The sequence below is a fragment of the Myotis myotis genome, unplaced genomic scaffold, assembly GCF_014108235.1.
Source record: "Myotis myotis isolate mMyoMyo1 unplaced genomic scaffold, mMyoMyo1.p scaffold_m19_p_4, whole genome shotgun sequence".
Taxonomy (NCBI): Eukaryota; Metazoa; Chordata; class Mammalia; order Chiroptera; family Vespertilionidae; genus Myotis; species Myotis myotis.
In genome coordinates this window covers 107,596,950-107,610,532 of record NW_023416346.1, presented here as the reverse complement: position 1 = coordinate 107,610,532, position 13,583 = coordinate 107,596,950, and the positions used below count along the sequence as shown (strand labels likewise).

Below are 13,583 nucleotides of genomic sequence, written 5' to 3'. Positions count from 1 at the left end.
TATTTAGGGTATTGTGTTCAGGAGTGGACCCTGCACCTCCATGGAGGGATTTCCTGGGATATTCTTCTGCATTCCCAGACTATACAGGGCAGAAGACTGAATGTTTCCCTTGGTGCTTGGGGCTGCTGCTTGCTCTCTACAGCCCAGGACACCAGCAGGGCACTGTTCCTTGCAATGCCTCCCAGTCAATCAAGTGTCAGGACAAAGGTTTCTACAAAGGACACCCATTCCCCTCAGCTGCCACAGGGTGGGGGCACAGTGCCTGTGCTCAGGGCCAGTCCCTGGAAGCAGCATGGGGAGGCTCAGGGAAGGGCAGAAGTTCCAGGAGAACACATGAGGTCTGGCTTTCAGGAGGTGAGCTGGAAAGTTTCTCCCACAGACTCAACTTAATAAAAGCAGCCACCTGGGGCTAATACTCAGTGTGAAAAGCAGCTTTCAAGCTGGGAGATCTCTGTCAAAAGCATATCCAGCATTTCTGTTTGTTTGTTTTTGGGGGGGAGGGGCTGAAATAGGCCTGTGCCCATTAAACTTCTTGAAATGAACACCTAGACCACAGGATCTCTAACCACCAGGCTTTAAGGATCTATGTGGAATTGTGGGATGTTTTCCAATGGAAGTCCTCCTAGGGGCGGAACTGGCAGCTCACAGGGTTTTTTTTGGAACGGATGACACAGGGAGAAACAGGACTGACAGACACACAGAGTTACAGACTCCAGGAACGGGAAGCCATGTGACAGAGCCTCTGGGTAAATTATGGTTCTTTCTGTGCAGATATAAAATGGGAGTTATTGAAAGTCGTAGGACAGCTTCTGGTGGGAGGAGGGTCAAGAACACTTTGACTATCTCCTCCCTGGCCTCCTTGCACCTGGCCTGGTGCTCCGCAAGGAGGGGCTGCAGGACCTGCACGAGCTCCTTCTTGGGCTCCCAGGTGAGCATGGCTCCACTGCTGTAATCCTTCCTGATCTGCTCCAGCTTGTCCTCATCCTCAAGGAAGAAGGTCATGTACGTGAAGGACATGTCCACCTGGCAGTTTTCCTAAAACTGCCTGTGCTCCTGGATGGTGTCTCTCCCGCCAGAAAATGCATGCTTGTTGACCTTGGTCTTGATCTGCTTGGCTGAGTCTGTGAGGAAGATGGGGGAATTGGGGTCGCTGGCACTCCTTTGTGTCTGAGTCCCCTGCAGGGAGGGGAAGAAGGCCGAGTGTAGCAGGGTGGTTTAGGATAGCAGATCCTGGGTATGACATCTCTTGTCATCCTGAAGTAAGGATCTTGGTTGAAGGCACAAGGGATGAGGCCCTGGAAGTCCATTTCGGCCCCGAAGATCTCTCGGAATTGAGTTGCTGCAGGAGGGAGCAGCCTGGATGGCAGGAAAGCTGATCTTCCCCTTGCAGTCACTGCCGGCGAAGCCAAAAATGCCTTCATTTGGTTGAAGTTCACATGATTCCGAATCTTCACCATGTTCTTGTAGAAGTCTGGTCTCAACGACATGTAGTCGAGGTCAGAGAAGATGGGGTTGTTGATGTGAAAGCCTCATGTGATGATGTCCTTGGCGTTTTCCATGGAGTAGCCATAGGCCTGGTCCAGGGTCAGGTCTTCCACAGGTACTTCTAGTCATCTGCCATCTGGATGAGCAAGAGCATATTATTCATGTCCTGCAGCCACTTTGTGAAAATGAACAGGATGTGGTGGCCTACATGCATGGCTTCGGAAGAGGGGTCCCTCCCCACATACAGGCGAAACAGCTTCTAGTTTTCATAGGCAACGAGGACTTGGTTCATGTCTCTGTGTGAGAAGAATGTGCATCTGTGCAGGAAGCGGTGCGGTCTCTGGCCCCTGGCTCTCTCTATTCTGTTTATCAGCTCTTGGTCAATGTTTCTGCTTCCAAACAGAACAATGAGCTTGTCACAGTCACTGCTTTTTGCACTGTTCCTCTGTACAGTTTAGGGGTCCACAAAATCCACTTCAGCTTCTGTGGCACCTGGGCCACTAACCCAGGTGCAAGGTTCTCTGGAAGGCAGTGGCTTTGTACTTCTCCCCCGTGGCCACTTTGTAGCTCATTTTTAGCAATACCAGCCTCTTCACTGCAGAATCAATTTCATCCGGGGCTGCAGGGGACACTGAAGAGGTGGCCAGTGTAGTAGCTGGGATCTCTGTCCAGCTCTTCTCCTCTTTTATAGTCTTCCCCCCTCCGGCTCAGTAGTTAAGCATCTACCCATGAAATACCGGTCATGGTTCACTTTCAAGTCAAGGCACATGTCTAGATTGTGGCTGTATCCTTCCTCCTGTCTCTGAAATCAAGAAAAAAATATTTAAAAAGAGTATTAAAACACAACCTTTGGAGCCAGGTAGAAATAAGTTCATATTCCAGTTTAGCCATGTTCTTATCCTGTGGTTACATGTAGATGCTTCACAGAATATTTTGGCGAGGATGTGGAGAAATGGAAACCCAAGTACACTGCTGGTGGGAATCTATTCTTGTGCAGCCAATATGGAGTTTCCTCAAAATATTAAATATGGAACTGCCATTTGTCTCAAGTGCCCATTAGCAGATGAGTGGATAAAAATGCTGTGATACGTTTGCACAATGAAATGCTATGTGGCAGTAATAAAGAAAGAACTCTTACCATTTGCAACAGCTTGGATCGATCTAGACAGTATAATGCTAAGCAAAATAAACCATGAGGAAGGTAAGTATCTCATGTTCTTACTCATATGTGGAATCTAATGAAAAAATAAACTGATGAATAAAATAAAAGCAGAGACAAAGCAACATGGAACAGAGTGAGGGATTTCAAAGGAAAAGCAGGAGTGGGGGGGTGGATGGGAATGATTAACCAGGGAACTTCTATGCATATATACTAGTAAATAACCCAATGTACATAGATAATATAGTGGTGAAGGCCTTGAAGAGGTGGATCTGGAATGGAGGGGTCAATGGAAAAAAAACACAAACATACAAAAGAAACATCTGTAATACTTTGAAAAGAAATAAATTTTGGAAAGAAAATAAAATGTGAAACTTGTTAATTGGATATTTTAAAATATCAGTAATGAATTTGCATATGCAACATTTTTTGTTCTTTGCATGTATGCTATGTTTTTCTCATAAGCTATAACAACATAAATACCCCAAGGACAATTTAGAGAGCCTTTATTATTATTATTATTATTCTTTAATATATTTTTTTATTGATTGCAGAGAGGAAGGGAGAGAGATAGATAGATAGAAACATCAATGATGAGAGAGAATCATTGATCAGCTGCCTCTTCCATGCCTCCTAGTGGGGATTGAGCCTGCAACCACCATGTGACCTTGACCAGAATTGAATGCAGGATCCTTCCTTCTGCAGGCCGATTCTCTATCCAGTGAGCAAAACTGGCTAAGGCTAGAGGGCCTTTAAATCCTTGATTGAAAATTTGTTATAAGCATCTTCAGTTTATCCTAATATATAAAAACCCAAGGTCCATAACATCCAAAACAACCGAAGACTCAACCGACCAGAAGTCAGTCCTGCAGCCAGTGCTGGGTTGCCCTGGTGACCCAGCACTGACTGCCGCTGCTGTGGGCACCACAACTCAGCACTGACTGCCCAGGGGGCTATGGATCAGGTCCATAGAGAGGCCTGGAGAGAGAAACAGGGTCTGATTCGTAGCCTCCATGGCAGATCTTGATCAGCCCTTCCCTCTCTCTTTCTCTTGGGGCCTGGACAGCAGCCGGGCCTCTCTTTCTCTCAGGCCTCTGTTGGGGCTGCTGATCAGCCTCGCCTCTCTAATCAGGCCCATTGATAGGCCCGGAGATGCTGACTCGCATAGAAACTGACCAATCAGAATCAAATCTCAGTGAAGTGTGAGGAGCCAATGGTTGCCTAGGAGGTGAAGCTGTTGACAGCTGACTGGCATAGAAACCGACCAATGTGAACCAAATCTGGGTGAAGTGTGAGGAGCCAATGGCTGCCTAGGAGGTGGAACTTTTGACTCTGACTGGCATCAAAACTGACCAATCAGAGCCTACTCTGGGTGAATTGCAAAGGCAGAGCCTAAGGCGGGGGCTGAGCAGGGGTTTTAAGGGCAACAGCTGTTTGGTGTAAGGTGTAAGAAAGCAGTTCAATTTTATAATAATCGGTTTGGTTGTATAGTGCATATGGCTGGTTATCTGTCCAGATATAGGGATTATGTATTTTTGTCTACCAAGGTCATCTCCTCCTGATGAAAAAGACCCCCCCCCCACCCCATTTAAGCAACCTATCCTCTATAATCTATCCATACTATAAAAGGGTAATATGGTCATTGGACCAGGTTGACCGGCCATCTTCCAGACATCCAACTTCCTTCCGGACAAAACCATGGTGCTGGGGGCCAAGGCAGAGGCCGTTAGGGGTGATCAGGCTGGCAGGGGAGGGCCATTGGGGGCGAGATCAGGCCATCAGGGGAGGGCAGTTGGGGGCAAGAGCAGGCTGGCAAGTGAGGGCAGTTAGGGATGATCAGGCAGGCAGAGGCAGTTAGGGGGCGATCAGGCCAGCAGGGGAGGGCAGTTGGGAGCAACCAGGATGGGAGGGGAGGGCCGTTGGGAGTGAGATCAGGCCAGCAGGGGAGGGCAGTTGGGGGAAATCAGGCAGGCAGGCAGAGGCAGTTAGGGGTGATCAGGCAGGCAGACAGGTGAGTGGTTAGGAGCCATCGGTCCCAGATTGTGAGAGGGATGTCTGACATCCCCCAAGGGGTCCCTGATTGGAGAGGGTGCAGGCTGCTCTGAGGGAACCCCCTGTGCACGAATTTTGTGCACCGGGCCACTAGTTGCTCTGTAAAAGGTGCTTCTAATTTTATTTATTGAAAAAGTTGTGTTTTCTTTTTGTGTTTTCTCTGAACCCTGAAAATATTGTAAGCTCCCATTAGAGAAAGTAGTAACTTCACATGTGTAATCATTTTAACAACCTCTTTTCTTCTCCAGTAATAGTGTCGTAGGCTATAAAAGTTGCATATCCACTTTTTCTTCCTTGAGTGAAATTGGCTTTTGACTCCTCTGATTACATGATAATTAAATGAGATGCCTATTTCTAAATGGTATGTTTCCTTTACTTTCCCATTTGTTTATTGTTGTTTGGGTTGCTGCAAACACATTAAAACTGGATGCTGATGAAAAGAGCTGAGTTCTGTCACATGAGAAGAGCAAGCTTGCTGGCTGCAGATGACATTTTCCCTGAGTCTTTCAAGTGTATATTTTCTCTTCTGTAGTTCTGATAGTGGGGAAGGACACAAAATAAGAATAGAGCTACAGTTGTTTAATAATTATTCACCTTATGAACTATAGATAAGAAGTTTTCTTACAGACCCTGGGAAACTGGAGGATGAAACAAGGCTGTAAAAAGATAAGATGCCTCAATGGGTCCATTACTCAGGAAAGAAATACATTTTGAGAACAGACCAAGGACAGGACATACTTTGATTTGGTTGCTGTGCTCGGACCCTGACCCCCTCCAGGAGTTTTCCAGGAACTAAACATTCTCCAGTTCCAGGAAGGGCCTGAGCTGTTTGTAACATCATAGAAGATTAGCCACCTTGTTATCAGACTTTGAGCTCCTGAAGGCCAGACTGCAGACCCTCTCCTCCCCTTCCCCTGATACACTTGTAGCTCACAGTGCACGTAGCTATCTTCTCTGATGCCCATACATAATCAGCCAACAGGCGTGGGGAGTCAGAACAGAATTTCCAGGGTGACCAACTGCTCTCTCCATACTTCCGGCATTATTTGAAAAAATGCTCAAATATGATTCAACCTTGTCTCTGCTTAATTTGGCTCAAGTAGTGACAAGCAGCCTTGGATCCATTGTATCCAGTCTCATTTCTTTCTCCAAGACATGTTTTTCTCTTCAAATCAGATAACACCTTTCAGAAGGTAGAAAATGACGAGTCAAGGCTTTCACCCCCAATCATCACTTGTATCAGATGGCTGCATTGATGCCACAAAATAATAGGGAAAAGTTCTCAATTAAATCTAGCAACACTTTGTCACATGAAGTAGGATTTTAGATGCATTTTTATGCTTTCTTTGAGAACTAAATAAATTTAGCTAATATCCTAGATGTTGGGTCTATAAAAGTCTACATTTTATTTACATTTCCCAATTCTGGATAAAGGACTTGGGCCAATTATTGAAGAAACCAGGAACAATATAGTTCAGTATTTTATGTTAGGTTTTCACAATACTCATATAGAAGACCCAGGAATCTCATTTATGTAACAGGAAGTGATTTAATAAGCCTAACTCCTAATGACAATGCATTCCAGGAAATGTACACTCAACTATGATCTTTGCCTTCAACAATTTGCAAATGATTTTAATATGCCCAAAAGTGCTGTTCTTGACATTGTTCAGTGTAAGAAAACGGAAGCAGCAGGTACTATTGTATGTGTTTCAGATCACAAGAAAATGAGGGTATATCCTGTTTCCACTATATCCAGAAAATCTCTATTGATTCTCACAAAAGTAGGAACCAAATTATTTTGAAGGCTGTTAGTTTCTCCTTATTATAATTAGATATAATACTATGACTCCAGAGTTTATTTCACTTCTGGAGATTCCTGCAATTTTGGAAAGCTAGTAAGAAAGCATTATTAAAGTCAAAAATAAAACAACATGCCAATAATCTGAGCTATAAACAGTCATGGTTCTCCTACCTTCTCTTTTAGTAAAGCACAGATGTTACATTTTGTAACAAACCTGTTGTAATTTGCTTGAGAATAAACAACTGGCAGTTTCACTGAAACAAATTTACATGCTTTTGATTAGTAATGCTTAGCATTTTAAGAGCATGGAAGGAAATATGTGAGGAAGCAATCATACAATCATCATTACTTCATGAACATAACAAGGAAAATTACTTAAATTAAGGTTTATGGCTAAATCCATTCTCACACCTCCCAATAGATTTCATACTGAGGCCCTTCAACCCAGCTAAGGAAGTAACCTGGTGTTTTGTAATGCATTGACTTAAAAAAGCCAGAAAATCCACAGGAGATGCTTGATGGTTGGTGACTTATTGAAATAAGATGTAGAAAGAAAAAAAATAGGGTTATTTTAGCATCAGTTCTTGAAAGAGTACAACATGTTGCTGCAGTTTGACTTTCAGTACAGTGAATCAAAACAGGATAAAAGTATCTGTCTTATTATTCCTTTGGCAGAACACTTGCAGGGAAGGATAAAGAAAAAGTAGGTAGCAGGAACAAAGTTAGGCTCTCCAAGTAACATCACATAAAATGGAGTTACTTAATCATAACTCCATTTTTAGAATCACCTGGAGAGTTGCTAATAATTCCTGGACCTGGATACAGACAAATAAATGCATATATCCAGGGTTGACCATGGGCATGTGGAGTCACATTTGAGAATCATTAATTTAAATGATCATAATGGTTTTTTTCCTATTATATACTTGTGATAGGGAAATATTGAATTAATTGTTTAAAAATATTTTTCTTCACCAAAGAGGATTTGCACAGTTTAAGAATATTTACTTATTAGAGCAATGTGTGTGTGTGTGTGTGTGTGTGTGTGTGTGTGTGTGTGTGTGTGTCTCATAGGAGTGGTAGTAGTATTGGTGATAATGGGAAACAGGTAGATTCCAGGGAAAGCAAGCATCAATGTCTACTACACTGATCAAAATAACCTATTTTAAACAACTCATCAAACAAGGATTAATAAACCAGAATTCATAAATATGTTGTTAGGCATATCCTTTACCTTTCCCCTGAACTCAGTTTCTTTCCTGTACTCAGCACTTTTTCATTGTGCCCCAATTACGGCTCCTGTCCTCTCTGTAGTTTTCCTGTTATTCTCATGTCAGGTGTCATAAAAGACAGATAAGCAGCCAAGAAGAGCAACTCAAGACCCTGCTTCCCACAACACCTGCACCTGCATCTGGCTTAACTATTTGCCCAGACCCACATAAGAGACATATAAATACCCTGTCCTTCCTGCTCTTGCTTGCTGAAACCACTTTGGCCTCAGCACTTGCTTTTAATTTCATTCAGCCTAGTTCCTCTTGGCATCAACCTAACATATGTATGAATATTTTTATTGTACAACATGTATGATTATATTATTAGATGTAATGAAGATGCAACAGCAGTTTCTTTTATAGATAAATTGAGGATGTAAGGTATTCAACACAACACTATATTTTTTTTAATGTTTAATTTTTAAAGTATTTTTATTGATTTTTTAGAGAGAGAGGAAGAGAGGGGGAGAGAGAGAAACATGTATATAAGAGCAAAACATCGATCAGCTGCCCCTTGCATGCCCCCTACTGGGGATCAATCCCCAAACCTGGGCAGGTACCCTGACCAGGAATCAAACCTGCAAACTTTGGATGCATAGGACAATAAGCAACTGAGACACACTGGCCAGGGTTATATAAATTTATAAATCCACATTAACTATACTTTTGAGTAAATTAAAAATGATTTTGCAGCCACAACGTCACCTGTATTTAAATACTAGAGGCCTGGGGCACAAAATTTGTGCATCTGGGGGGGGGGTTCCCTCAGCTCAGATTGTGAGAGGGCACAGGCCAGGCTAAGGGACCCCACTGGTGTGCGAGGGACTGCGGGAGGGCTACAGGGCATATCCAGCATGTCTGGCTCAGTCCTTATCCTACCAACAGCAAGCTAACCTAGCAGTCAGGTCAAAGCGTCTGCCCCCTGGTGGTCACTGCACATCATAGCAAGCAGTTGAATAGCCTTAGCATATCATTAGCATATTATGCTTTGATTGGTTGAAGAGATGACCAGACAACTGAACACATAGCATATTAGGCTTTTATTATATATGACTAGAGGACCGGTGCAAAAAAATTTGTGCACTCCGGGGGGAAGGAGGGGGTCCCTCAGCCTGGCCTGTGCCCTCTCGCAGTCTGGGACCCCTTGGGAGATAACGACCTGCTGGCTTAGGCCTGCTCCCGGGTGGCAGAGGGCAGGCCCAATCCCTAGGTGCAGCCCCTGGTTGGGCTCAGAACAGGGCCGATTGGGGAGTTGGGGAGCCGCCCTTGTCATGCATAGAGCAGGGCAGATCGGGAGGTTGCGATGCCACCCTCAGTCATGCTCAGGGTAGGGCTGATTGGGGGGTTGGGGCACCGCTCCCGTCACACTCAAGGCAGGGTCAATGGGGAGGTTGCGGCGCCACCGCCTGTCACGCACAGAGCAGGGCCCATCAGGGGGGTTGGGGCTCCGTACCCTGTCACGCACAGAGCAGGGTCAATCACAGGGTTGGGGAGCTACCCCTGTCACGCACAGAGCAGGGCCCATCAGGGGGTTGGGGAGCTCCCCCTGTCACACACAGAGTAGGGCCGATAGGGGAGTTGGGGCACCGCCCCCTGTCTCACACAGGGCAGGGCTGATCAGGGGGTTGGGTTGCTGCACCCTGTCACACTCAGGGCAGGGCCCATGGGGAGGTTATGGCTCTACCCCGTCACACACAGAGCAGGGACCATGGGGGGGGGGGGTTGGGGCGCTGCACCCTGTCACACACAGAGCAGGGCCGATCAGGGATTGGGGAGCTCCCCCCATCAGGCACAGAGCAGGGCTGATCAGGGGGTTGGGGCGCCTTCCCCTGTCAGGAACAGAGCAGGGCCGATAGGGAGGTTGGGGCCCCACCCCCTGTAACACACAGAGCCAAAGGGCAATCAGGGGGTTTGGGCGCTGCCCCCAGTCACCCTGATCCCGATGCCGGGAGGCCTCGCGGCTCCGCTGATCCCGGTGCTGGGAGGCATATTACCCTTTTACTATATAGAATAGAGGCCTGGGGCATGGGTGGGGGCTGGCTGGTTTGCCCTGAAGGGTGTCCTGGATCAGGGTGGGGGTCCCCACTGGGGTGCCTGGCCAGTCTGGGTGAGGGGCTGAGGGCTCTTTTTAGGCTGACGGGTGACAGAAGCTCCCAACCGCTCCTTTTTTTCTTTTTTTTTATTCTGGGTCAGCTTTAGCTCTGAGGATCCAGCTCTTAGTCCTCCACTGCTGAAAGCAGGTATCTGGTTTGTTTCGGTTCTATAATTGAAACAATGTATAACTTCAGTTCTGAGATCCCGGCTCGCTGAAAGCATGTTTCTGGGTTTTTTTTTTAGCTTCTATATTTGTAACAATGTTTCAAACTGCAAGCTCAGATGCCGGCAAGGGCAGGCGGGGAAAGTTGGAGTCCTCTGTCACTGAAGCAAGCAAGCCTCATGTTCACTTCAAGCTGCCTGTCTGCAGGCCGCCATCTTGGCTGGCAGTTAATTTGCATATCACCCTGATTAGCCAATTGGAAGGGAGCGGAAATACAGCTAATTACCATGTTTCTCTTTTATTAGATAGGATTACATTGGAGATAATATATATATAATTGAGAGGTTCCTTAAGTTTCTCACCCCAGATGCTCATAGTGTTTCAATAATATTTTCATGTGGGATCCTAGGCCAAAATAAATATGTAAAAGTTCTATTTATTGAGTTTTTAGGTTCAAATAACTTACTAGGTATGTTTTTGCTAATGATTTAGTAGAAGCCATTAGGACGATATATATATATATATATATATATATATATATATATATATATATAATATATACACATATATATACACATATATATTCAAATATATAAATTGGAAGAAAACTAAAACTTTGATTTAACGTATAAATAACCATAAGATGTATTTGCCTTTGCACACTGCATACCTCAAACCTTGGAATCCATTTGGATATCATCACCCTCATTTCTTGATCTGCATTGATTTTTTACAGTACTTGCTTTTCATCAGAGCAACTACCAAAATCCAGCTTCACAAAGATATGATATTGAAGGACATCAAAGTTTTTCCTTATGCAATATTGATTTTAAGCTGGTTATTAAGAAGTAAAAGGCTCAGAAAGAACCATCCCCTTTCCTGCTCAAGAGCTTCAGATAGACAAAGACCTGTTCCAGGAAGGAAATCTTAACTTATTCACCTTAGCCTAATTTGAATTAAGTATGGTAGATAGGAAGGTGGCAAGCAGGGGTCTGTTAACTAGATCACCCCACTGTGTCTAATTGTTATTGGGGTTGCCTAACAAAAATTTGCCTGCCATGTATATTCTGTTCTTCCTCAACTACATGTACATTTCCCAGTCCTTTTGAAATCTCAGATCCCTGCTCTTCCTTGCCATTCTCCTTTGTCCAAAATGACATATATACCCAATTTTGCCTCACTGTCATTGGAATTTTCATGCTTATGTGAATTCCCCATGCACACATATTAAAATTTTATTCCCCCTTGTTAATCTGTCTCTGTTCATTTGATTAATAGCCCAGCTAGAAATACTTAGAAGGTGGGAGGAAAAGTATTTTTGCCCCCATGATATAATCAATGGGAATTTTATATGATCTAATGAAAAATCTGTGAACTACTTTGTCTTATTAGTTTTTACCGTGTCTGACAGATGTTGTTGGACTTCTTTTGAAAATTTAAAACTTCTCTTAAGGTCCTAGGGTATCTTGGTGCACAGTTATAGTTGTAACAGAAGACAAAATAAAAGTCAGAATTGGAAAGCCAGATCTCCAAATTAAAAGTACCAGGAGGTGACAGCTAGTATTAAGAAAAAGCAATCTTCTTAATAAGTTAAATACTTGATTTGTATAACAAATTTTTAATTTATATACTTTTCCAACAATGCACATTAACAGAAAAAAGTGCATAATATGATATAAATTAATCTTTGGAATTTTAAAAATTCTCCACTATTTCAGTGAATTAGCATTCTATACTCAAGATAACCATGGAATTACAAACTCATTTTAATGAAAAATGGGGGGAAACCAGTCCAGGAAGTGATACAAACACATATTACTATAGATTCAAAATTTTAGTACACTTCTAACTAAAACAATATCAATGGCAATAATTGTTGTGACCAGTTAATGCTCTGAATTAACCCATCAGCTTTATTGATTTATTTCATATTCATGACTAGGGAGATGTTAGAACATAAAAAATTTCATCCCCTCTGGATTTCCTCTTACAATGAATGCCTGGTTATCAAAGAGTTAGGACAGATAGAGTACTATATTTTTCTCTTAAAAAAAGAGCAATAAAAACCCAAAGGCTAATGTATCACAGTAAGATTCTATAAGGAGAAAAATCACTTGTCAGTAAGATATTTTGTGATAAATCTTACAGTAGTGACCTTGATTGGCTGCTATATTGTGCAAAAAGAAGAGAAGAAACCAATCAAAATAACATGAATGATTAATGTACTTCATACAAAGCCCATGATATCCTTAGAATATACTTGCTAAGGTACTGCAGTCATAAGAAGGCAAACACATTATAGAATTCAAGTAAGGAGTTTCAGAAGGAGTTCTTAATGGAGACACCTGCACTTAATTTCTTAGTTTCTGTTGACTATACAAACTGAAGTACTAATACCAGAATATACATTGTGAGGAAAAAATGACATTCAAATTCTAGGTTGAAAATGTGAAAACTGGAGCTATGTAGTAGATTTTATTAATGAAAAATTCTAGAAAATGATTATGTACTCTGCTCTGCTGACATAAGGTTTAGCCGTATGATTTGCTTTGGCCAAATTGTATCTGTCACTTTTTAGCATAGATTTTAAGACTGACTGGGTGGTTCATCATATCTTCTTTTCTCCTCTGTCACAATGACCAACACTATTCCAGACCTAGGCTGCTCCCTCAATGTAAAGCAGAGTTGCATCTAACCCTTGATGGGTACATGGAATTACTGAGCCACTGAGATATTCATGTTTGTCACTGCAACATAAACTAACCTCTTCTGGCTGATGCAAGTTATTAGCCATTAATATTAGCATAAACTAAATGTGGGGAAATAGAGGAAAGAGAACAAAAGAGCAATTAATTTCAAAACAGGTATATGAAGGTTTTATGAACATGTGAAAGTCAAACCTTGAAAATGGAGAAAGGAGAAAAGAAAATAAATGGTAATAGCTCCATTGTTAGAATCGATGGCCTCAAATTCAAGTGAATAACCATAGCTGTCATGATTATCCAGAAACAGCTATAGTCATATATTTTATCTGAACTCAGAAAGTTTTAGTTACTTTTTCATGATCACACAGCTAGTAAGGGACAGACACAAAATGCATTGCTTTCAATTGTATTACACTGTCACATGAACACAAAGTATGAGCATCTGTCTAGTTGTGGCAGCTGCTTAGATCTCCCTTGAATAGAGAAGCTGCTGTGGAGAGTACAGCTAGTTTAGAGATCCTCCAGCTCCAGTGCCTTCAGGATTCAGGATTTGCTGTAGACATTTGAACCAGGATACTTTCCCTAGGAAACTTCCCCTCCCCTCTTCTGCCAGTGACTAAGCATTTCTGCCCAATGCAATGTCTCCTCTATGGATAATCTTTATTCTGGGGCTTTCTGTTGGAATGTTTAGACTTTCTCAGAGTTGCATTGTGATCTGAGGCTCTCTCCCCCTCTACCTTCTCAGGTATCATACCCGTATCATGGTCTGAAGGCTTTTGCTGCCCACTCCTGCTCTCTCACCCTTTATCTTACATAGGTTTCACCTGTGAATAAAAATTCGGAAAATTGT

At 43.0% G+C, this 13,583-nt stretch overlaps 1 pseudogene; it reads right to left on the bottom strand.

Moving 5' to 3' along the window:
- Nucleotides 1-785: 785 nt before the first annotated feature.
- Nucleotides 786-2,229, bottom strand: LOC118653571 (annotated as a pseudogene).
- Between the last annotated feature and the right edge of the window lie 11,354 nt (nucleotides 2,230-13,583).